The sequence below is a fragment of the Brachyhypopomus gauderio genome, chromosome 21 (genome assembly GCF_052324685.1).
Source record: "Brachyhypopomus gauderio isolate BG-103 chromosome 21, BGAUD_0.2, whole genome shotgun sequence".
Classification (NCBI taxonomy): Eukaryota; Metazoa; Chordata; class Actinopteri; order Gymnotiformes; family Hypopomidae; genus Brachyhypopomus; species Brachyhypopomus gauderio.
In genome coordinates this window covers 2,230,772-2,258,183 of record NC_135231.1, presented here as the reverse complement: position 1 = coordinate 2,258,183, position 27,412 = coordinate 2,230,772, and the positions used below count along the sequence as shown (strand labels likewise).

Sequence of the window (27,412 nt, the reverse complement as noted above, 5' to 3'; positions counted from 1 at the left end):
GCCAGTACTGAAGCTAAGTAGAGTTTATATACCAACAGCAGATCAAATGAAGCAAAACATGATTTCTGCCAGCATGTTTAGGGGGGAGTGCCCACCTACGGCAACTCAAGCATCTCAAAAAATAATCTGTTTCCTGCACATAACTTGGTAGCAGTTCTACTGTTCATAACCCTCTATTAACATTACTGTGCTACAGATATGTATGCAAAGCTTTGATGGAAACATCTCATGTAATACGCAGCACTGTACCAGTGAAATCACCTATAAAAAATTCTTCATTATATGTTAAAAATCTGTTTATTCTGTTTTGTTTTATTTCACATTTCACACCCCGCAGATTTTTGAATAGGCCATTCAGCATTGTTGACTATGTAGCTGTCTCTTAGGGAACTGAGACATGGGACTCTGCCACCTGGCCATGAAGAAGCCTGACTGGATAGGACATGTCCTAATGTCGGGACGACGTAGGCCACAGGGGGATGCTGGATCCCGGCCCGAGTGCCCGGCTCAGCAATTCTAAGCAGTGCTTAGACTGAGAGAAAACAGATAACAGAATCCAGATAACACCAAAGGAATTAGACTGGTCAATTATATGGAAACTACTTACAACATTTACAAAGACACACACACACACAAATATCAGCACAAACAATTACGATTTGTCAATTGGTACACAATTATATTGAATACAAGATATCTTTTTTGAATGAATATCAAATACAAAGATCATTTCTTTGGTGCCACTTTTCTACCACATCACTCCACAGTTGGGGAATGGAAGGCTTAAATCTAACAGTCACTTTCTGTTCACCTGCTGGCAAAACACTTCACGCTCTAGTATTTCAGTTTCAACCAAAGAGTGTTTTCTCTGCACATGGGAAGAGACTCAGGAAAACCATAAACATTCCATTTTAATATCCTTTATATAAGCTGATGTTATTATGTGGGGACCTTTTTTATTATTATTTTTTACAAATAACACAAATGGTTCTCCTTTAAGTATCATGCTGACCTTACACTACAAGATATCTTGTACTGCTCATCAACAATTATGCAATGGCTGTAGATTCTAATACTGCTGTGAACGAGATATGATTCTAGTCATGCTCCAGATCTTTGGTCAAATATTGCTAGGTTAGTTAATGTGTTCATTACACAGCCTTATCGATCTAACATGCTTTATGTGGGAACAGCCTAGCATTTATTTGGTAATGTCGAGGTTCTCCAGCCGCAAATCTTTGTGTAGTGGTCAGACTGACTGATTTTCTCAATTATTAAATTGCCGAGTGCTGTTTGGGGAGGACAGATGTATTCATTTATTTAATTATTTCGCTGGGTTGATGACACATGAAATGAGGCCGAAACAGGCAATGAATATCTATTATGTCCATTTAATGCAGCAACAAATGGTGCTAGTGGGTGATTTCATAACATCAACCTGCGTCAATTGCCACTGACAAATAGACAATTGCTGTTGCCATAGATATATATGCTACGACATCACGACACGAGCCTGACCCCATCTATAAAAGAGAGGCTCAAACAAATAGAGCTACACACCGATGACCACTCTGTGACTGTGAGTAATAGTTGCGGTGTGGCTAACGGAATAAATCCCAGGTCGTGATGACTGAGAGTTTCAGCTCTGCTACAGCACAAAGCCATTAATAACAGCCTATCAGCCTCTGTCTCTGGTACCGGCGAGCCGCCTCTATGGGTAGTGGAGCACGCCGCCGAAACAGCCAATGAAAGAGGCCACAGCAGGGGAAGAACGCACGGAGACAAGAGACCCACGCTAATCACCCCTCGCTCTCTTCCTCTCTCCTCGCCTGCAGGCACTTTACATCAAAACAGACGACACCTGGATCTGACAGTGCCACGGTAGTTTAAGCCCAACGTGCGGCAGACGGCTCCTCACAGCACAAGTGACGGCCAGCGGCTGGTTTGAATGCTGAAGGTGTGAAACAATAAAAAGACAGTTTAACAACTATTCACTTTCTGAATTCATCTATCCAGTATCCGAGTCCATTGGCTTTCTCACGTAGGAGTTCAAATCATTCCAGTAGACATATGAGTATGTGCGGAATGCAGTGCACCTTTAAACATATCTCCTTCCATAATGACTAAATATTACATTGAGCATTGCGCAATACTTTCATCAAACAGCTGTTGAAGTGGGTGTACAAGGAAATTAATTCAGGAAAAAGAGGCCATTTGATTTCTAACCTCTTCATCACACATTGCCTGCCACTGACTGCACAAAAGCAAAATAAAAAGTGAGCTATAAATGAATACATACAATTTCCATACAACAAAGAATGTGGCAACAATGTAATCTCACCAGCATTCAACAAATTCCTGGTTTTTATCAGGAAATTGAAAATGAGCAAGTGTATCAAACAAAGGTGCAGAAAGCCCTCTTCAACCAAGGCTTTATGTAAAGGCATCTTTTGAACAGCGAGATCCACATGTGGCCTTGGTCCAGGAACTGAATGCTTCAATTCATGGGCATTTCATTCTCCTTTCACAGACCTGTCTGGCACTGAGACCATTAGCTCCTGGTGGCTCGGCTAACTTAACAAAACACAATCTTTCAGTGATAGTGATTTTTGGAATATTATCTTAGTCAACAATCATCATAACATGTCGGTGAATGACTGCAATGGTTTGCACTGAAGGGGAAATGTCAGAGCAGTTTAATTTAGCCATGAAGCTTCGTCTGACCGGCTATCACACAGGCCACGGATAAATCGCATATGTCACAGTTCGTCTCATGGTAAGGATTTTATGCTTGTCATGACTAAACTAAACTTCTCTGAACTAAACACTTGTGTCACATGGAGCTATTAAGCACTATATGGTAATTACATGGGATTATGCTCCCTTTATTAAACACCCTTGCTAAGGCCTAGGGCAACACACACCAATCAGAATAGGAAAAAAAGAGGGTTTGAACATAAAATTCATTCAAATTCTAAATCACCAGACATCTAATAATTCTCTTCACATGTGCATAATTCCCATGGAATGTCCAGTCACCATTTAATAAAAAAATGCAACCCACTAAACTGAAATGCAACTTTGTTTAATTTGGATAAACTGTGTCGAAATGTAATGCTCCAAAAATGAAAGAGATCTGACTAGAATCAATGTACTGAGTTTCTGTCATATACCCAGAGCTGCTCCACACGAGGCAGGATGCAAAATTACTTTGCAAATGTTTTTAGTCAAACTTGATTTTTGTTGACTAACTGAGATATGAGCTTCCCATAGGTAATGTATTCTTCAGATAAATTATTCAAATGAAATCAGAACCCATACGTATACATTAAAAATTCAAAAGCATATTACAAGTAGCATTTCTGGAGGAAGTGGTCAGGTCACTCTTGGCAAGCTAGAGAGATGCGATCTCAGAGCAGCGAATACAATTCTGTGTATTGATGTCACCATTGACATCTATACGCAGAAGTTCTGTTAAGTTCTGGTTTTAAAAAGAAGAGGCAGGTTCGAGTTTTACACATTGCTACAGTACGGTGTCCTCGTTTAGTAGACGGACGGTACATAAGGTTAGAGGGCTCGACTGCCTGGGGGGGCTCCTCTAAAATACAGGCGAGGCGCACCTGTGCGTTTCTGCAGGAAGATGCGCAGCAGACATAACGGTACCTGAACTTCTCTGCAGCAGCGCCGATGCACGCCCCTCACAAAGCCCCGGCGCTCTTCGTCCACATTTATTTGCCTCCGAGCGCCAAAACAAACCACAGCGGGACAACTCACTGCAGCCCGGGGTTCCGTTACACAAAAGCCCGTCAATCAAACATCCACGCGAACATCACAACGCATCGCACTCCGTTCAAAACGTGCAAACGTGAGCAGGGTGTATGCACTACAGTGAACCTCAAGCTTCTCAGATAAACAAACACCAATTAGGAACAATATTGTCCACATATTTATGAATGAAGTCGTTGACGTTAAAGCGAATATGCTATTTTTTTTACACGACATTATTAAAAAATGTGGGAAAATTGCACTTCACCTAACTAACGCCGTCTTTCTCCTTCAAAATGTTCTTCAGTATGTGCTCCACAGGCGTGAGACGACGATGAGTGAGGCTGACATGGTGATCACTGATGTCTGTTGAAAAGCATTTTCTCGAGGCTCTGGAGAGTGGGGAGCCCAGAAGCAACACAGGCTGGGAAGAAAAGCGCCGTGTCTTCGGCCAGGAGGCAGGAAGGTTTTAGGGGGGCAGCAGAGCTCCCCCTTTCCTCGGTTCCTCGGTTTCTCAATCCCAGCGAACCGCAGCTCCCAACGCAACGTACCCACGAGAGGCTGCAGCCACGCTCGGAGCAGCAGAGACAATCCCCCTCCTGTCTCACCCACCTTACGTCGCCGGATTCTTAGCCATAGAGAGAAAGAGACGTTGTCCGTGTCTGGATTTACATTCTGCGTGTCAAGTCAGCCTCGAGACAAGCGAATGAGGCTGCACAATGCTGCTGAAGAACTGGAAAGCTGCTGGAGAGAAAAGCACATTCTCGGCGAACAACGGCGCCACCAACCGACCAGAAAATGATAGAATAGCGTTGGAAGCCTTTCTGAAGTTCTTGAAGTTGTTATTTTCTCTTAAATTGTTAGTACGCGGATTTTATAATGCAACTTTAGGCTGAAACACAAGTCATCAGATAAAATCCAAGACCTTCATGTACCGTGGCAAGTAGCCGATGTTGGAGCATGGTCATACACACTGGCTGCACATGTGGTATCCCAAACTAACACTTAGTTTCACCTCCCATCCCGTTTTTTAAATTTAATGTGCAAAATTTGTATTACATATTGTAATATTATAATCGATAATCTTATCATTGACTTGCCAAGCAATGCAGGGGTTTACTTTAGAATTTTCTTAGTCTACCATTCCTGTATTTTTTTATTACCCATATCAATCCTCTATAACTGTTGTCCACTATAAATCTCCTAACAGAAATGGAAGATTAGACCTTTAGAAAGGTCGAACCTCGGTCCTCTGGGTGTTGAGATCGGGTCAATTCCAGAGCCAGACCTCGGCGAAATAAGCTCTCTTTATTAAGGCCGGTGCTGTATTCTTTCCCTCCGCCATTAAACACACATTAATCATGTTCACTCCAGTCCAGGATACACAACCCAGCCGTCATTAATAACGCTCCATCCAGCCCTGCGTTGACATTTCCTTTAATTATCTCCGTAATTTATTCATGTACTGTATCGGTGAAGCTTGTTGTGAGAAGCTGCCTGCAAGGACTATTTTGCTCAGCCTCCTTGAAGACTCGGGATTAACTATGTTAATGGTGAGCCTGCAAGGCATGGTTGCTATTTATGTATGTTAAGCTGAAAGAGCCATTAAGCTTCGAATTTTTTATTCGCTAACTGGAAGTGCTGTGAATCTGTTAGTAAATCATTCAAATGTGGAGAAATACTTGATATCCATATTATTATGTAGAGAATTTGGTCTTCTCAGTGGTGTAGAGATTGATGTAGAATGGTGTAGTGATTGGTGTAGTGTGGTGTTGAGAGTGGTGTAGAGAGTGCTGTAGAGAGTGGTGTGGAGTGGTGTACAGTGGTGTAGAATGGTGTAGAGCGGTTTAGAGAGTGCTATAGAGTGGTATGGTGTTGGGTGGTGTAAAGTGATGTAGAGTGGTGTATAGTGGTGTATAGTGGTGTAAGGTGGTGTAGAGAGTGATGTATAGAGAGTGGGGTAGAGAGGTGTGGAGTGGTGTAGAGTGGTGTTGGGTGGTGTAGAGAGTGCAGTAGAGTTGTGTGGAGTGGTGTATAGTGGTGTAGAGTGGTGTGGAGTGATGTAGAGTGTTGTAGACATTGTTCTTTAAAGGGAAATAATTTACAATAATGATTCCTGGCTGTCAATCAAAGATTATCCAGATGTGACAATCTCTCAAACATACTGTTACATTCTTTGTGGCAGACATCTGCATATACAGTCTTTTGCGCCAATGTCTGCTAACTAGAATGATGACTAGAAACTCTGCTCAACCAATTACTTCACTTGCCTTTAACTTAAGTTTATTTAAGCGTCGTCTGGGGGTGATATCTCTGTGGAGGCATGATCGGGTCTTGGCATAGCTGTCAAACCATCTGGAGGAGAGTAACATGAAAAAATAAATTGATATAAGGCCTTGGCCTTCACCCATTTTGGCATTGCTGGACAGAAACCTTAACAGTGTAAACAAACCTTAGTCAACAACATCAGTGGACAGGGAGTATGAACTCTGTGTGTGTGTGTGTGTGTGTGTGTGTGTGTGTGTGATCTATTAGATTCTCCATCTTCCTTATATGGGTTGTGAAGCCACTACAGTATTATAAACAAACAAATTGAGTATATAGAGTAATATGCCTTTAGAGAATTATATTTAGAGAAAAATGCATACGATAATTTGGAAACAATTTCTTCTTATGCAATTATAAAATATATTATCTAATAAAAGGGGTGGAACTATCAATATTATATCTTAGCCATGCTTGCTAATAACTCAGCACTGTCACCTTGTTATCATCAGGAACCTCAGTTTAAGGAAGAGACTCTGTCCATTGTATGTGGTAAAGGACCCAGATCACTGCCTTCACAGGTGTAGTCGGTTCTGATGGAGTCACAACAGCGTTTCTGCCTCCAGCTTTTGCTGTAGTTTGTGCTGTGTGTTTGGAGGAATTTGTAATTGAGAGATCTGCTTAGTCAGACAAGGACGTTGTTAGTTAATTTTCTTTCATAAATGCTGAAAAGTCAAACCGCAAGTGAGTACATCCATTTGTGCATGTACCTAGAGCCCCTCCATATCTGCACACGCATACTTGCTCTATTTTCATTTGTCTCTCGTCACTACTGAGTTCTTTATTTTCCTTCTTGTCAGTTTGAAAGCTTTACTTCTCTTGCCAGTTGTCTCTTATGGTAAATTTACCACTGCTGAAGGAACCTTATTTCCTCAGGGTACCCTAACCATCTCCTTAGTTCATTATCCTAGCTGCTGCAGGTCGTCCTGCATAAGACTAATGGCTATGTGTACCTTTTATTGCTTGACGCAGTACCATGGTGCAGGGGTCCATTATGGCCCTAGTAGGCTGAATGTAGCTTCCCAGCTCCACAAGAGTCCATGGCGGCCAATAATGACTGGAGTGCTCTGGTTGGACATAAATCGTTTTTGAGCCGGATGACAGAATTTGGTGGCTGTGTAGAGACAGTTAGCAGCAGTCTTGCGGGGCACACGGCTACCACATGGTTTGTGATAAAATGGTTGGTGATAACTTATTCTGCGCAGACCATGGCTCCGTCTGCGCGCGTGTCCCCGTTACAGTGACGAAAATGAGAGGGAAGCAGGTGGTACGTTGAAATGCATCCAAATGTCAATCTGGCCTTGGGATTCAATACGCAACATGCGGGGTAGAGAGGCAGGGCTCACTGACTCGACTTAATTGAGATTTAATCAAGCTGTTCCTAATTGAAATCTTTTCTCTGTGTTGTAGGTAAATGAAATCTGGTGGTAAATATCCCAATTTTGTCAAGGCGAATGCACAATTTTAGACCTACTGGAGAATAAAAATGACATTCTCAAACACATTTAGACTTTTGGAAGGTTGTAAAAGTCTTTGTTGCTATGTAGTATAAGGGAGTGAAAAGTAATTTTTGTTAAATTTGTTTAATGAGTTTTTCAGCCCAGACACCTTGTTATGGCCACAGACTATATTTTCATTCTTCCTTGTTTAATATGTTTTTCATTTTTCTTCCACAAGTAAGATATGTGGAATCTCCACAGAGTCCACAGAATAAAAGAGCCTGTCTATGTGTGGTGTGTGTTTAATGTTTGAGTCCCATCCTCGCTGTCTGTTTTCACACCACTTGTGTGTTCCGCCCGCACTGCATCCACTCCCATCTTTTTTCCTTTATTCACATGGGCATCTCACTTGTCAGTGCCTTGATGCTAGACCAATTATTTAACCAGTGCTAAATTATTCATCTCTGTTTGTGGAGACGGATCATAGTCCCACTGACGAAGAGGACCAACAACTGAAAATGCAGAAAGGATAAATATTTCATTTCCCATTTTCTGCAGGCCTCCCTCCTCACGCTTCGCTGTTGGACCTCGGTGGTTAGCCATATGTTTACTGCAGTGCAATGATCATGCAAGGGAAGATAATCAGTACAGAGAGCGCTGGATCAATGCAGTAATGTGCTGAAACGATAACACTGAGCATCTCTGCTCCAGTCAATGAGAATCGGCTCAAGGAGAAACCGGAGGGGCGAATCCCATTTCGGAGTCCTCAATAAACAATCACAAAACAAACTCGCACTGCTGGGACAAAACTAGAATCCCGGTTGAGACGCTGTGGGTTACCACACGCCATGTAAAGACGTTACAGGAGTGTGACGCAAGCTCGAGAAACATGAGTGTAGACTACTATACGTCCTAATTATGAAACGCAGCTGTTGTAAATGACCTGGGGCTACAGGAGAAAGGAGAGGAGTCATGGAGGACCAAGAGGCTCCAAACTTCTTACTCCATACAGAAGTATCAGCAAACTGAAGCAGATTAATTTCCCTTTGCAATTGAGACTCAAAATGGTAGCAGGTTGTATTTAACCTTTAATATGGCACACATTGTTGCATGGTATTCTCCATGTGCATATTTTTAAATATTACATGTCACAAATACACATACACTAAGGAACAAGGAGGATAAATACATAAAAACATGAACTCCTTTGATTATCAGTATCCCAGATTGCACTTCCGAGAAGCTTGACTGTTCACCCATGACCTGATTTTATCCAAGCGTCTGGTTTTATGCGTTTGAACTGTGAAAAGCAATTAACACAAATGTTGTCATCACTCATATGTTTTATGAAATATTCAGCACATAAAAGCCATGAAGCTTATGCCGAATATTCGTGAGGGCCGCAAGCAAAGTCTGTGGTGTGAGACAGAGAGCTGCACTTAAGTCACTGGATATGATTCGATTCTTATCAGCTACTTAAGGGACAAGTATGTTATAACGATTAGCCATGACACCCCTGCATGCTGTCAACCAATAGCTTTTTCACTAAGCAGTTTCAGAGGAATTTTAGAGGCACGTTCTGGAGCTGGGGCTATAAAGTCGTGTGAATGAAAAGCGAATGAGAAGATAGTCACGAGTTCTTGAAATAAGCACTGAGCTGCATCACCCGAAGATGGTACCCAAAATAGAGCCCCATTCCTGCATCTCCAGTGCCCCTGCATTAGGTTTTAAAGGTTTCCCTGTTCCCGCACACCCATGTCAATCAGCTAAAGAGGTGAGTCAACTATGACAGTGCAGTGAAATGCTGCACTGTCAGACACATCAAGCAAAATGGAAATATTTTTAAAAAAGTGATCCAAAGGCATGGCTAGAAAACGCATAAATATTCATAGGGAAATATTGCTTATGAAATCAGCAGTCAGCAGCTCCAAATCATAAAGTGTGTACACACTCTACCACGGGCACACCTGACACAACTCATCAGCTAATTAACAAGCTCTTCATGAGGATGAAATGGGTGTGTTAGAAGAGACAAAATGTTAACATTTGCAGTGCTGGGGTATTTTAGGATCAGAACTGCGAAAGACTGCACTCCAGACTCCAGATTCCCTAAATGTGAAAACTATTTCAGCACTTCAGGAACTTCAGGTCTTAAGGGTGAACAGAACGTTTTGCAGAGGAGGAATTTCCCAGCAATCTAACAAATGATGGCTAGAAAGGTGAAAACTGGAGTCTGCCCAGCTGGACATCACAGTGGGAGAAATAATCAAGTGTTTGACATCCAAGGAACCAAATTCTACTTCTCTGTTATGCAATTCTGTACACTGTAGTTCCAGTTAGATTTAGACATTTCAAAACATTATTTTATACTGCAGTTGCTGTAGTTCCAGTTAGATTTAGACATTTCAAAACATTATTTAATACTGCAGTTGCTGACCCGCTTGTTTTTCAGCCTCCAATGTGTCAATATCAAGTTCCTAAGAGCATGTCTGGATAGGATGAACTATTTCAGAAAACCTTTATTTTGCTCAAAAACTTATATCTTACATGTCATATATCTTATATGATCTTATATATTTGTGGTGCAGTCAACTTCTTTTGGCAAAATTCCTTTGCTTGAGAAGGACTTTTCCTGTACGTGCATGGGGGAAATGAAATGTTGACTCTTATATACAGGAGATGATGTGGTCTTTTGAGTTGTTTGTTCGCAGTTTGATTGCAATGATGGACAGCTTTGAATGAACAAACACTGGCGTGAGCATTATAAGCTCTCACTGTCTCTCACTGAGATATTCGTCCAGCTGTTCAGAGAAATTCTACTGTGGGTGTGGAATGAAGGCCATATTGTTCCAGAGACTTATTTGATACAAATTGAACATTAATATTAAGAAAATCTTTCCTTTGTCTCTTTTTATAAAAAACCTAGTGAAATCTTATTTTGTCTCATGACTTGTGAAGAGGTTCTTGAATACACTGATGGTTGTAGGATCCAGTGCTGGGAAGGGTTACTTGCATAATTTGTCCCTACCCAACCCATTACCACAATCCTTTACACTACAGACTTGGATCTTCAAATTGAGGTTACCAGGTGGTCGGTTAGCTGTCAATCGAGGTGCGTACGCTGCCCCTCTGCCTCCCCATGCATGGAGGAGTTCATTTGAAGTATTTACCCAAAGGCTGACACTAAAAGCTTTCTGACAGCGGCGCTGAAGGACCATATATGATCGTGAATTGCCTTTGTGCTTTGTTGGCCTTCTGTGTTGTGCAGCTGTTAAGTCACCTGGCAATTCTTGCCCGGAAAATATGCAGATGAGCTCCTCCATCCACATGTACCTTCACAGACACTTCTCCAAATCATAAAAGACAAGTATTGTGCAAGGGTAACCAGCATTCAGTGCGTTCCTCGCAGAAAGGCATCCGTCAAGCCCCTCTCCCAGTTTGAAGGAAGGTTATTGTGGAATACACAATGTTGCAAAGTGGTTTAAACTTACTAAGAGCTGAAGAAATGTGAAGTTATGATTATTGTTTACATAGTAATCACACTGTATATGACAATGTGTCTTTATGTAGGCATGCACCTGAAGGTCACAGATTATAGATCTCACAATTCCTGCAAACAATCATAAAAAATCTGCTACTTAAAACTGTGCTGGATCATATAAGCACTGAACGATATCTTTCACAACACAGCTGGCCTGTTTCAGATCTATTATTTATTTTGAGACCAAGGTATGGAATAGCAATCCAGGGTAGACATAAGAGAGGAAAAAAGAGAGACCTTATGATTTGGCAGCAGAGATTTGTGGCTTTACACAATCAATTTTTCACCATAAAAATCGATTCCACCTCTTCTGTCACTTTTTATAAATGGTTAAAGAATTTCTCAGAGATGAGAAGTTTGAGGAAACTCAGTGTCTTGGCCATACACTATCTGACCTTTGGCTGCATCATGCAAAACTGGAATATTGTCATGTTACTATGGAGACACGTGTTTAAAGAAGCTACAGTGAATTCAAATTTGAACAGCATACTTACGATCATTTCCCAGTATCCTGGAATCCAGGATCTTGGCACGATTTAAAATTCTGGTCGCAAGCCTTTTACCTCTGGGACATAGGCACATCAGTAATTCTTACTCCCAATTCCCCAATAATTCCTCTCCTCTAAAAATATACCATACAATGATTTGTTAATTGTAATTGCTCATGGGTGTAAATAAACAGACATGCATTAATGAATGTGTGCAGACAATTGGCTAATGCACCAAGACAAGCCAAATGTATCTCCAATATTTGCAGAGAATGGTTCAAAGAATGGCTCAGTGAACGGTTCAGAGAATGGCTCAGTGAACAGTTCAGAAAATGGCTCAGTGAATGGTTCATTCAGAGAATGGCTCAGTGAACAGTTCAGAAAATGGCTCAGTGAATGGTTCATTCAGAGAATGGCTCAGTGAACAGTTCAGAACATGGCTCAGTGAATGGTTCAAAGAATGGTTCAGTGAATGGTTCAGAGAATGGTTCATTCAGAGAATGGCTCAGTGAATGGTTCAGAGAATGGTTCAATCAGAGAATGGTTCATTCAGAGAATGGCTCAGTGAACAGTTCAGAAAATGGCTCAGTGAATGGTTCAGAGAATGGTTCAATCAGAGAATGGTTCAGTGAATGGTGAAGGCCTATGTTCAGCTTTGGATTTGGTTCTATGAAGCGCTACAGAGGCTACAGCATAACACCAAGCAATGATGATCTTTTTGGAGCATTATACTGCACTCTGATGTTGTGTTGACCTGTGATAACATCGTAGCACTACACTGTGATCTGATGTTGTGTTGAGCTGTGATAACACCGTAGCGTTACACTGTGATCTGATGTTCAGACCTCCTTGTCTGTATTTGAAACATGATTCTTTCACTCACAAGTGTCATTTCTCATACTTCAACATGATGTCATGACTACACATTGTGACGGCCAAAGGGTGAAGACACTGTCTTAGTTTTGGTTTGTCTGCTCCTGCACATTGTTTTGGGAGACCACTGTGACTCATTTGAAGAGAGGCCTAAATTCTTAAAGATGCTTGAGCACATGTACAGACATCATTAGCAAGCAGAAACCAGCATAAAGTAACAGCAGCATAAACCTTGAAAAGGTTTCAGGAGAACTGAGCATAATTGGAGAAAAGGCTAAACTTTAGATTCACTAGAACCTTTATAAAAGGCCTCATACCTACAGTCTAGATTTTAAAATGGCTAGACAGTGCTCTCCGGTTTCATTGTCCTCAATATCAACACCAGAACGCTCTGCCTCTGTTGATTTAAAAAAATCCCATCCTCTCTGTCAACAAGTGTAATGAATTTGCATGTTTCCTCAGTGGCAAAATAAAAAATATTAGACAGGCTTTCAAAACTTCCTGACAAATAATGATACCAGCCACACCTATCACTACACAGAAACAACATAACAGTTATTTCTCAATTTAGTGCTATTGATCGTAAACCTCTTGAGGAAATGGTGTGGCACCTAAACCTCCTTCACTTTCTATCTTATAAAAGGTTTTATAAAAGGTTTTCAGTTGCCTGGAAATGGGTTTATTGTAAATAGTGTAAAGCACACCTCAATCAGGCGTTTTCCTAAGTCATTAAAAAATTAAGTCTATCATAAAAATAGCAACTTAGATTGGCCCTTTTACAGACAAGATAATTGAAGAATTCGTTTTCAATGAACTTATGAAACTGTAATAACTAAACATTATTAAACAGAAATAGGTAAATGCTCTCTGTTTTCTGACCACAACACAACAGTTACTGGAGGTAAACATCTGTATTAGTGATCTGGGGGCTATTACAGAAAGCAAGTTTAGTGACTAACCCTGGTCTCTTTAAACTGGAGTCCATGAAAAACTCCAATTAAAAAAAAAAAAAAAAAAAGGTTTTATGACCTTGCATGTTGACCTGGTACCTCTTTGGCCTTTTCATCTGCTCCTGAAGTGTTCCTTCACTAATGGAGAGGGCCAGATGCTTTATTCTTGCTGTCATTCACGTTTGTGCTGAATCACATCATCAGCGGCTCATGATGGCTTTTGATGTGAACTGTGAATGCTAGTTCAACCTACTCAGATTTTACTGACTCTCAAGCCTTTAAATAAGAATCTGTGCTAGAACTCATAACCCACTGGCCTGAAAGTTTATAAGACAGTGTGTGATCCTCAGCCCATGTTTCCAGTGAGTGTGACAAGGACCCTAATCATCAGTGTTTAGTGCCTTTAGTGTTTGTTTTCATATATATATATATATATATATATATATATATATATATATATATATATATATATATATATATATATATATATATATATGCTGTCTATTTGGACAATATATAAATCTATAGCTTAATTGTATTGTATTTGATAAATCAAAATCAAATATATGAAATATATTTTACCAAATATTTTTTCACTGATTTCATGCTTTTCTGTGATTTTGTAAACTAAAATAAACTAAAGTTCTTACCCTTAGGTGACACATCTCAGAAGATCCCCAGAAAATCCCCTGTATTTTACTGTAACAAGTGGAAGTAGGCGGTGTGTATCTGTAAAGCAGACGCAAAAGCACAGCCCCTGTAGCACTCTGCCTTACCTTGCTCTAAATGGTCATGTGGTCATTATATAAATCTCCTGATTGGTAGAATTAGCACAAAGCCTACCTCCAAGCAAGAGACCTAATTAGGCTTATCAGGAATTAGTAACAGTGTTGGTGGTCCTGTTCAGCAGAGAAAAGCAGACAACAGCCAGATTAGAAACTCGTCCTAGATTTGCCTTTTGTCTCCCCACTGCTAATAAGGATTTCTATCCGATCTTAAACACGTCAATGATTTTCATAAGGGGTTGACACAGACCTGGACACTCATTCTGTTACAGCATGAATATTCATTTCCTGTATTTGCATTGTACATGAATAATTAACTTCTAAGCCCTTCATTGTGCTAGTTATTAAATCAGACAGATCTGGTTGGCTGTGATTTTTCCCTCTCTGATGAAATAGTTTTGGTTAATAATGTGCTCAGCTGTTTTTTCAAGCTTGGATGAGCACACTTCCATAGATTTTGGTTGCTCTTTAGCCAAAGATTTACAGTGATTAATTCTTGGAAACAACGTCCACTGCTTACCCACTAATACTTTTCTGACATAGGATTCAGTAGGCAAAGAAAATGACATAAGTGACGTTTAATACAACTGAGATTAAAGGTAATGAGAGTGAATAATGTGACATAGGTAAGAATAAAATCAATAAAAGTTATTTAATTGTTGAACATTATGCTTATTTAGGGGGCATAATCAAAATGCAGTAGAAGTCCAGTAAAGCAAAGGAGAGAGCAGAGAAAGCTGAACAGGAACACAAGCCCGTAGTCCATATTGGAAACTCAGAAGCCTTGTGGTCTGCCACACACCCTCTTCTTCCTGGACCCCCCTTACCCCCTGCACCTTTTTCAAGAATGGCCTTGAAGTAAAAGCAGCAGGATGCATGTGCCCGTTTTCTCCTAAGGGTGATTCAGCAGGTCCGCAAGAGAGCATTTCATCTCCCACAGCTACGGTTCCGCACTCTGCCCTCGGAGAAACGCTGCAGGTCCATTAAAACCAGAGCCAGCAAGCAGCAGTTCAGCCTTATTCACAGTGCAGTATCTCTGGCAAACAAGCAGTCTAGATTTACCTTGCAGCCCCCTGCATGTGATGTATGGATATATTCTCTGTCACTGCTGTCTCTTTTCCTACAAAATAATGTATTCTGTATTTACTGTAACTCATGTATATTTGCATGTAACATATGTAAATCCATTGAGATGTTTTGTCCCCAGAAGGCGAGTATGTACTGTAAAACTTCATATAGCAAAGTGAAAGACAACTGCATACCTCTTTAGACATATATGTACAGTATTTCAGGGGAAAAAAGCTTGATGTTCCACAGCCTTTCTCAGTTTGGCAGAAAAAGGCCTTGGGAAGTTCGCACATATTTTGCTTACACATTTAAACATACAGTGTGCAGTATAATTCCTATGGAGCTATAATGCTGCCAAAACGTAAACAAACAGGACTGTCCTGCAGAAGCGTGCAGAAATAGACATCAGTGCTAAAGCACCACCAACTCTGCCCTTTATCAATGAAAGTGCACTTTTGAAACTTCATTTATTATTATTATTATTAACATTTTACTGAGGTCGGTTTGAAATTATCTTTTGAAAACCTGAGCGATTAAAAACAATGCCCTGAAATGAGCCACCACCTCACACACACCCGACCTCTCTCTTCCTTTAACACCAGATGCGCTGCAGCAGTTCAGTTCAGCGAGTGGAAGGAAGCGTCTTCAGCACAGCACACACGGTCACAGATAGACTTCTTCTCCCGTCCCCACCAGCCAGGTCACATACACATCAAGTCAAATCGTACCGTTTGCCCTCTAAGCCCAACGTGAAATCATTTTGTTGTGCAGTAAAATGTCTCATACAGCACCAAACTACTAAGCATTTTTAGCCGACTGGTCAACTGATAAACTAGTCACTCTAGCCCAAATCAATCATAGATAACGTGAGGACGACCACATACAAATAATTAAGGTAGAGTTTGCAAATCTATAAACAGAAGTTAACTGAAGGACTTAACAATGACTGTACATAGTTAATATTGGATATGGATTTTATCAGTTGGTGGTGTGACTTTTTTCCATTGAAAACTCACGTTTAGAGAATGTTACAAATAAAAGTCAAATTTCATTCAACATGTGCGTGTAATTATTTTTATAATGAAGTGTTTTACGTGCGCTAAAAAGTGCACTTTTCCCCCCTGAGCACTTGCCCCCCAGAATGTCTGTCCATGCCACTGCTGTCCTGTAAACATATCATTTGCAAACAAACACAATGCAGTTTACAACAGAAAAACATGACTTACAAATACAAAACGTGATAGTAAATTCATATGTGACTCAAACAAATGCAGAACAACTTGTTACAGAATATGTCCTGTTTGTTTACAATGTTTTGGCAGCATTAGCTCCATAGCTCCATACATTCTTCCAGAATATTCATTTATAATGCATGCAACACCAATGATGAAGTAAAAATTTGAGGGTGCCCTCTAGTGGACATCGTGTAGCATCAGCGCACCTGTAAGAAAACTGAAAGAATACTAAAGTAGGCTACTGTAAGTTTATGTGGAGGACACAAGTTATAAAACACACAACCCCTGTCTTCTGTCAAAGGAGCCCCATGAAAGACACTTAAAGTCACAGTCAGTATTTTAGCGCAGACACACTCCACCAGATATTCAGCGACCATTTCGATCAACCCATTTTGCTTCGCTAGCCTCTCTAATAATACTGATTTATTTAAAAATATGGAGTAACTTAAAAGTGTTAACAGAAACGGTCCTATTTACATTTGAAAAGATAAGTTTTCCTTAAAACAGCTTTACAGTTCAAAGGGACTGAACAGCTTTATAATGCTTGACAAGGACATTTGGGGGAAAAAAAACTTTTTATGACGAGAGCGCCCAAGTTAAATAAATAATTTGTCAGATAAATAAGCTTTTAAAAAGCAAATGCCTCAAAACCAAAACGCCAAGACACACTCTCTCTCACTCAGTGTTCTTCGCCTGTTCAAGTCACACCACAGTGCCACAGGCTTCAAAGGACGCAGTCCTGCCAAGACCTCGAGCACTCAGGCGCCACTGGCTGTGCGCGTGCTTTTAATGAGAGCAGGAGAAGCGCTGGCTAGCGTCAGCTACCTCTGCGGGGTTTCCTCTCTTTCTCTCTCGCCGCCTCGAGCACTCTCTCTGGACGGAGGACCCTTTTATTCCATGACTCCCCCGCAGAGAAAGTGCGGGAAATGTCTGACATATCAACACAAAGCTCTGCCTACGGATCATATGTAACAGCTAAGGAGTTGTGTAAGGTGCGCTGCATGTTTTGTAGGTTGGCATGTTGTTCCGCACAGATACACTAGGGGGCACTGCCATCTTACTAAGAGCAGGTCAATGCATCTGTCTTAAAACTCTTGAGCGTCAACTTTTGTAGAGTTTTTCTGATTAGAAAAATAACAACACTAATTAGCTACAAAACGCACAGAAATTGTTCAATGCTGATACCAGGAAACAATCAGACTTGTGCCACTTCAGCTTCTGTGCATGTATCAAAACACATCCACATTTAACCTAAAGTTCTTAATCTTGACAGCCTAAAAATATATTTCAGTTGAACAAAAACAAAATGAAACAACCTAACCCTAACCCTAACCAACCAAGTCCACTTACTGCGCATTTTAATCTAAGGACAGATTTATTCTTACTTGCTCCCTGGAAACTGGTGCCTAAAATAGTCCGTCCAAGAAAAGTGACAAGTCCCATTTGTAAGCTATACAATCATGTCTTACAGAATAGATAACTGATGCTACAGTGGCGTGAGTGAGATTGTTCATATTGTAATTGTGAATTCCATTTAGCTGCTATATGCGCTAGGATTAAAGCAGGATTGCTCAAGCAGTGCGTGAAGTGAGCGGAAGGAGCAATTACTCGCCTGACTGGACAACGAATGTCCCCCTGTACTTAAATTAAAAAGCAATCAAACCACAATTAGAGGAGCTCATTCAAACTCAATAAGTCCTACAAGAAACTCACATTAACGCGTATTTCTATGGGGTTATGGATGTAGCAAAGATATGTTATGCATGTGCTTCTGTTATGAGCACAACTTTTCATGCGGGTAAATTATGAGAATGTCATTTCTCTTTGCTGCAAGTTTCACCTGAGCACAGCCCTCACTGGGGAAAAAAACATGTGGAGTAAATTTTACTTTCTTCTAAGAATGCATGAAATCCCTCCATACAAAAACCTCAAGATGGTTAACAACAGAGGCTTCAGAGTGCGCAATTTGCATTCACTAAAGCCTTGTGTTAATATGCAGACAAACGTATGGCGGAGGCTGAATGGACGTTCGTGGCCTGAGAAAAAAATGTAACTACTTCTTCTATGAATGTAATTAAGACAGGAAAACGAACATTACTGACGCACGACTTGCGTGGCGATATCACTTACGTTGTCAGCACACGCTCTTTATTTTAATCGTTAATGCGGATTATACAGTAACCGTTACAATTAAAGTAACTGTCTAAGGTCTTGAAAATTATATTGAATTAATTCCAATTAAGGACACGTCTCTGAAACATTAACACTCAATATTGTTCATTTGTCGCTTAAATGCTTGTGCTAATCTTTCCAAATACAAATCACTAACAGCTCGCACTTGCAGGGTCACGTGCAAAAGGAGCGCGAGGAAGTTCCTATGTCACACCTCAGAGACACAACCTGCCTCAAGGGGTTGTGAACTCTACGGAAACAAACACTTTTCTTGCCCTGTTAACTGGATAACTATAGGCTAACGGTTTTAAACATCAAATAACGTAAAACAAAACAATTAAAACGCAGTACATCGTACATTAGCCTACAACACGTAGTACATCACGGACAACCGTCGGTTTTTACTTCAATCACGGGCAACTTCAAGAGGAAACGGTGTCATGAGACAAGGGGTGGATGAGGGGTGGCTTATGGGGCTTAAGACCCGGAAGATAATGTCTTCTCCTCCATTAAACGTGTTCCAGTGTGTTCTTTTGGGCACAATAAGATGTTTTATGGGTTACTTACTACACTAGGGGGTTTCCAAGTATGGACCCTGTTGTGTATTGCTGCACTTGTTGTTTATATGTATCAATACGGGGCAGCACTGTTCACATTTTTCTTTTCTTTTTTTTTATTGAACAAAAAGTTAACATACATAGATGCAGGTTACAAACAATAAGGCGCAAATACATTACAATTCCACCAAGAAAGAAAGATGGATAGGTGCACACAGAGAACAAATAACAACCAAAAAAGGAGGAGAGTAATCTAAGAGGCAGTCCGAATCCAGCTCTACGTGCTTCCATACAGTTATTCAAGTTAGGCTCGACCTAGGACCTTAAATGTGTTAGTACAGACAGTAGCCCCTGTAGCTCTTATCCTTTGCTGACATTGAGAAGAAACTGATTCAGATTTGCCGATAAGTCATAAACACAACCACAGTGTGTTCAAGCGATCTCTTTCTTAAAAGTAGACCTCTTTATGTTTTGCTGGAGAAGTTTGACTTTGCCGGCTTTTCGAACTGGCAAGTTTAAAACATTGTGGAAAATAATTCTGTATTTTTTTAATTTGTAAAACTGTCAGATAAAGAAAACAAGTTATGAAAAGCTGTTTTTAATAATGAGTTTTAAAACACCTTAACCTACCTTTCTCAAGTACTACAAAAGTTTTCTACAGCAAACCTTTTAATATTAGGTTACTTGTGTCTTATGCTAGGTTGGGTAGGTAAATAAAGCAATGGCAACATTTCATTCAGAGCAGTCATTCAGAGCAGTGGCTGTGGTTTGTGTTGTAAACTTGTCTATTTGGATTAATACGGAGCAATGGGTCGAGCGTCTTTCATTGTGACTGGCATCGACTGGGAATGGGTAATTGGCAAATCGAGGATTGGGCCACTGCAGTACGCTGTTGAGGCAAAACTGCGCCCTTTTGATGACTTTGTTCATAGATACTGTTGCCGGTAGACTGTGGTGTGCACATGGGTTTTGTTTTGATGTGGTTTACGAACCACTCTCCTTTGATGTGATCGACCTAGCTGTTTCGTTCTGTGGATCTTCACCTAACACAGAGTTCAGTCTGAGGGTGATTGAATGAATGTGGGAGATCTAGCTAGTAAACGTTGCGTTTTTTTGTTTGTTTGTTTGGCTATTTTTGATTATGATCTGAATGTCATGCAAGACTAACCGGATTATGACTTCTGAGGAATTTAGCCAAATTGCTAGGATAAGATACAATGACAGAATATCTTTCTAAGGAATGTCATATATGACAAGTTTCTTTTCAAATCCTCAGATGTGGAATATGGCTGAGCAGATCAATTGATCTCTAAAGAAGTATTATTCATAAAGCTAATGCAGGAAGATCATAAAAATTTGAAGAACACATCAGGTTCACCATCAAAAATATGGAGAGACAATGTTCCAGCAAAGTGTTAGAACCTGAAAAAGTCAGTCAGAAATAATTATAACTACTTTGGTCACTTTGGCTTTAAATGTAGTTCTCTGTTCAGCCAGTATTTACACATCAGTAGCACATAACCCTAGCATTTTTTCTTTGAAAGAGGAGTCCTATAGTCCGTAAAATACCTTACCTTTCCTACTACCACAGCAGAATTATTCAGGATTTACTAGTAAGTAATGACTGCATCTGAATTATTTGCATGGATTTAGGACTAAACCCCTTTCTGGTGAATCCCAATGTGGTAATGGGTGATTGAGGGAGTTTTTTCAGGAGGAGTTAGTAGTCAGTAGTCAGTGTGTACTCCATAAACACTGCAGTTAAGCACATTAGTCACTAAAGGAAGATCATCCTTTTAAAGCACTTTAAAAGTATAGTGGCATGCTCCTTCTCACAATTAATTATGTAGACTCAGTGTTCTAGCATTAATGTTTATTTTTGCATTAATTAAATGTTAATTAAAAGACTGTCAGTTAATGTTCTGGAAAACCTCAAAACAAGATTCACATTGCGAATTTCATTGAGAACTAATGACATTTGCTATGATAGATTGATGGTGCATGGTTTTGGCTCTGTTCATAGTGTTGAACAGGGAATCTAAGACAGAGATACATTTGAGATGAAATACTGTTTTAATCTTTCAGAAAGCATGCAAGGCACTTGTTTAATAATCTTGGATATTTGTACATTCATGACTTACATTGTAAGTAATTCATAAGGGCTTTTAAAAGTTTTCCTCTAGAATTTTAATGCGTAATACTGTAGAGGGACTGTGATAGCATTATATCCTTTGATTACTGTAGTTACATTTGCATATCTTGCCAATAGCAGAAGCAACAACAGTTCTGCAAATAATTGCTTCATTGCAATTTTGCTTTCACATAAGTCACATTCATAAGACGTAGATTTGAACCAGAAGAGAACCAGAAATTGAAAACAGTGTCAACAGTCTGCAGTAAAAAAAAAAACCATTTAGCCTTTTTAAACCATTATTTTCGACCCAATAAAACCACTGAGAAGGTTGCAGTATGAAAATTGGTATGGAGATTGTGCAGAAGAAGACTTGTCTTTACATGTAGGCATTTTTCATGCATGCCTTATCTATAGTACTGGCAGCATATTGTTTTTGGGGTTTATAGAACCATGCCTAAGGCATCGCTCAGGGAATTCTGTGATGTAGGGCAGCTTTCTGCCACAGTAACACACCACACAGGGCGTTCTGTCCTTTGGTGCAACCGATAGGAAAACACTGTAGAGATACTGTGGAGACACTGTGGAGACACTGTTTAGGCTCTGTCACCAAAGAATCCATTGCCTTTGAGATCAGAAGAACTTGAACATACACTGAACTGTACACTGCTTCCTCATTATGGTGTGTTTTATATCTGAATGATGAATGTCTTTGTTGTGAGAGCATACAAACTTCCTGTCATTATATTTCCCCACGAATATTAATTTCTTTCCTTAAATATGCAGAATATATTCAACTGCCAGTTTAACAGCTGTCTTTTTGTTCAAGCCCATGGTGGTATTTTCGTTACCTAGTTTGGCTGTCACCTGAATGGAGAAAAGAGAAAGAAGGGTCCTGACTCCTCCTGCTGGCCATAGCTAATTTAATTACAGCTTCACACATTTGGCACAGATTTCTATAGCACCCCTGACAAGAGAAAACAATGTTCTATACAGATACCACCTATGGAGTGAGAGGAACTGGGTTTTGCTGTCATTTACAGGCTTGCACTTACACACACACACACACACACACACACACACACACACACACACACACACACACACACACACACACACACACACACACACACACACACACACACACACACACTTGAGCATATATTTGCGCACACACAATCTTCCTCTAGGCTATCTGTATTGTGTCTGCTGCCTTCTTCTTTGCCACTGTAAGGGCCAATTGTCCACATTCCTCCCACTAAAAATGGACACTGTTTGCTGGCACTTGGAGGGTCTTCACTCCATTCAGCCATGTTCAACAGAGCTCTCGCTGTGTCTCCCAATATAGAGTTACCCCTCCATCTTGATTTCCTTGTCTGGCCACACATTTAAGATGAAAATACTCCCAGTTGATAATGTCCTTCAGAAGCTGAATATGAGGTAAACAAGTTTTCCATTTAGCATGATTTCATCTCCTCTGACACAGGACGTTCCACTAGAGAGAACAGTGCTGATAATGTCGCACTCACACGCTGTTTCAGATTAAATCATGAGGACCTCTGTAGTGCTTAGCAGACATTTAGCCTGAATGGAATGACATGCACGTGTTGAGTACTGTGGGAACCACTCGGGAGAGGTCAACATTTGATCACAATTGTATTATAGCCAAGGTCTAAGAAAGAGAATAGACTAAAAATGTTCTGATCTGAGGAAAAGGAGGGGTGTTTAGTTACAGTTCAGCAGTTACTTACACAGCACTTTAACAATCACTTTAACAATTCCTGCAAATTTAGCTTTACATACTACAATTAATTTGAATTCTGCCAATTTTAGATATTTTATCTGATACTATCCGATACTTGACACTGTTTTTTCTTTATTATTGATTATTGTGATGATTATTATTATCATTTCACAATTATTGTAATTTCACATGTATGCCTTCTACACTTTTGAACTTTATTCATGTGTAAAATATCTCCCTCCCATTGAGACCCTGTCTGCTGTGTATAAGCTTGGAATGCCACAGAAATCTTCCTCTCCCTATAAAGTCCTCCTTATAAAGACGTCTTCCTCTCCCTATAAAGTCCTCCCTATAAAGACGTCTTGCTCTTCCTATCAAGTGACTCATAAGCCTGTAAGTCCTTGTCCTCTGTTTTTCTTCATACAGCACAATGGACCAGATTTAATGGCCTTCAACTCAGTCATGTCTGTCGTCCCTGAGAACAGATGAGGCTTGATACTGTGTTTTGGATAGGAAATGCAAATGAGTCAGTCACTGGCTAGAGGAGACGTAAATATAACTCAAACATCATACTTTGCTGAATATGTCACCCACATGTTACCATAGGAATATTATGGGGGAATGTTGGTCAGCTCAGCAGAGTAAAGGCGTTAGAGAGTGAAATACAGTTAGTGACATTTACAGACACAACGTAGGGCGTGTTTTCTTGTAGCTAGACTGCAGAAAACAACCTAGCCAAAAGCAGCAAAAAAAAAAAAAGTAAAATAAAAAAATAGATTCTGCAGTGTAGAATTGTAGGTGTTTTTTTTCCACCCCCAAAGTGGCAAAACATTATTAGGCAACAGTGGCAGCTGTGCAGTGAGAAATATAACATGTGACGAACCTGCTATGTGAAGATTTGAACATAATTGTACGTCCGTGTATTTACCTTTGTCCTTTGACTCCGAAAGAAAAGCCCTTTCTGCTTTCTGTACATATCGTTTCATTAGAAAAGCAGTGCCTGTTATTATATGACTTTAAATTGGCGCTTTGTGGCTTGACAAGTTGTTACAGGTGGTAGAAAAGAATAAGGATTTTATATGCATTCCCCCTACGATACACACATACACCTTGTGAGACACAAAACTGATTGAAGTGCTGCTGTTTTGCCATATCCTTTTTTTTTATAAAGAATGGGTGTTAAAGCTAATTTCGGTGAAGGCTAGTGCTTCAGGGCTTCATGCGATGGTGTTCTTATCTGTCATCAGAGTGAATCACAAGGTATTCAGTGGCTGACTGCTTAGTTGGATTTGAATAGGAAATGTAGGTTTGACCTAACGTTGCTTGACTTTTGTGGAAGCGTTTATTTACACCTCTCCACTCTGTCTCTCACCACAGCTCAACTTTCTCAAACCCTCTAAATCTGCTCTCGTATAGTTTTCCAATGAGGCCCACAGACTACAACAAACATTTATTCACACATCTCCTAAATATGAATAGATCTGGACTGCATGATGTTTTAAGGGGTTCCCTTTTCACTGCATGGTGTAATTCCCAATACAGCCCGTCAAACGTTTAGTCAGCAAGCCAGTAAGTCTAGTACAACTGAGTGCAACTGACCAATGGGTGAAGGAACGAACAGCGAGCACATCCTGGCATTAGACAGGGCTCAGACAACTAGCTCTCAAGTTTTTGCACGTTTTGAAGTGGCTGGTCGCTTCTGGTCAACATTGTGGTAGGTGTAAAGTTTTAATGAGAGACGCTTGAAAGAGCGGTGCTCAGAAATGTAGCGGTTTGAACAGCTTTGGTGGGATTTCAGCAGCCACTATTCTTTGCTCAATTAGACCACGAGTCTTTGCCACCTCAAAACGACATCAAAATTATATCTTGCTCTTACTGTGGACATTCTTCTAATGCCGTCAGTGAAGCCTCAAAAAGACTTGAAGCGAAATCGTCTTACGTTATGGTTTCAAATCATAAACTGTCACAGGCAAACGCAAATGATGAATACTGATGTTGTTTCCACTGAATAATGAATACCCTGTGAACATGGTTATGTGTGAATATTTTTTCAGATTGTGTGTGGGGCTTTGTTGTAGCATGCTCTGGAGATAATGATGTTGGGAAGATGTCAAAGTTTGAATCGTCTATGAATCTCCCAGCAAGTAAAGGCCTGAATGAAGCCTTACACAACACACCAATTCTTTAGTGTCTCGGTATCATTTTATTATAATCTTATTATAATTGCACTTTTATCTGTCCATTTCAAGGCATGTCGTCCTAGCTATTGTTCTATAGACTTCATTGAATTGAAAAGGGATAGCTCCAGGTGACCACATTAACAGACTGCACCTGTATGTGGCAGAAACTCTATTCAACACTCATTACTGAGGATATTTATTTTTGTATTTGGTGCTACTGCAGAAAAGATCAATGACTTATTTTGTGGTCTGGTCTCTGTTTGTCAAATGTGATATGACCACCAACCCTTTCTTTTCCTTTTGATTGTTTGATCACATCTTTTTGTACACCAAATCCATTGTGAGGTTTAAGGGTTGACCAGTGGAGCCTTCATTATAATGTTTACCCTTTTTTACAGCAGATGTCTATATGTTTAGGATAAAATAGCTCAAAATGTCAGTGAGATGAGCTTTGTATGATATTATAGGGCATAGGTGAGACTGTATCATGGCCAAGTCCACTTTGCTTTTCTGACTCTTTGGATGAAGCAAAACCTAGTATATCTGTAAATTGAGACATACACTGGTGTTTTCTGAATGATCGGATAGAAAATTATAGACGCTGTAAGTCTCTTTTTTTCTCAGATACAGGAGTTATACTTATAACAGCTACAGAGGCCCGGTTCCCCATGTGCTGTATACTGATAAGGAATGGCTAAGAATACTTCACAACTTTTAAAGTAATTACCAAATTGCATATGATAGATCAAAGTTGGCATATGGTATTTATTCAGTACTACATTTGGGTACACATCTGCCATTTCAGCTAATGTTGAGCGCATGTTGAGAGCATAACTGGACCATACTTAACATTGTTTGCAATGTTAGAGCTGGGCAACAGCAGAGGAATCTGCTGAAATATGAGACCTTTTTATGATTATGACAAGTTTGTGACATTTTGTAATTATGAGAGATTTGAAAAAACATTCAAATCACCAAACTGTTGGTCTGTACCGGTTTAATGGCAACGGCTTTAATTGCATTACTTCACATTCCTTTCAGTTACTTTTGTGTACATTGTTTTTTATGCTGATGCATTTAACCCCAGTATAGTCACGCAAACTAACAGCACTTTATATATATGTATATATAACACTGCTACAATTTGTTGCACCAATATCAGCTCTTGTGAACATCGCTTGAAATGTGACACCAAGTTGTTGTCCTGTAACTCAATATGTCTCTATATTTTGTACAGCTTGTGTTCCCTCTTCCCGGCCACTGGAAGTACAGGTTCTGACTGTCAGTGGGCTGTCAGAGGTTTGATCTACTGCAGCTTTGTGCTCGGGATTCCAAGCATTTCATGCTTGTGTTCATGCTTGTTCGTGTTTTCGCAAGGATCGCATGCGAGTAAGATAAGCTGAAGGGTTCACAAGTCAGAGCGGAATATCAAAGCCACATCTGCGCTGCCACGCTGCACTGTTTAACATAATCATTTAAATTATGTTATAATTTATGGTTCTTACTGAAATTGTGAATCAAGAGGCGTAGCACAAATTATGGGGGACCGTTGCGAGAGGTATTGTGGAGGCCCTTTTATATAATTATTTTAAAAAATTTAACACCCCTCCCTGACCCACCGTCCCTCAGACCCCCCCCCCCCCCCCCCCCACCCCACAGTGTGTGAATCTGCTACTTTGATGTCTTGCACTTGTAGTTAATGTAGCTTGCACCGAAATGGTTAATACTTTATCCTTTACAGGCTCATGGATTTCCCCACCACCACTGTGGCGTTCATGCATTCACATAAGGCCTTGGGCCTGTGATTCTGCATCAGACAAAAACTGATGAGTGCAGTGCCAGATTATCATCAGGTCTGAGCATTTTCTATGCCCAACAACCAAATCTAGATATACATTTATCTTGATGCAAGTGAGTTTGTGTGTGTACTACATGACTCTTGTTATAACCTGCGTGAGACGAGGATCGCATGCTCACCTAAAAGGGCTAAAAGGGACCATAATACAAATACAGATGGGCTCCCCATTATCATTTCATGATATAACAATAGAACTTACATAACATAAGAAAACAAATACCAAAACAAAAGAAGGAGACAGTCAATGTCAGAGTAGGCCTCTTGCCAATGCATCAAACAAAAGAAACATTAACTCCACCCT

The 27,412-nt window shown here is 40.1% G+C and overlaps 1 protein-coding gene across 3 annotated transcripts in view; it reads right to left on the bottom strand.

The window, feature by feature from the left end:
- The window catches only part of cntn3a.2 (contactin 3a, tandem duplicate 2), a 72,470-nt gene that overhangs the window by 38,707 nt on the left and 6,351 nt on the right, over positions 1–27,412 (bottom strand). The window contains exon 1 of one of the 3 annotated variants that reach the window (XM_076983624.1): positions 4,034–4,573. The exons of 1 other annotated variant lie outside the window; for it this stretch is intronic. The gene's annotated coding sequence lies outside the window, so the exon portion shown is untranslated. Of the gene's footprint in view, positions 1–4,033; positions 4,574–27,412 lie in introns of those variants that run through there. One more of the 3 variants, XM_076983621.1, reaches the window with a different exon arrangement.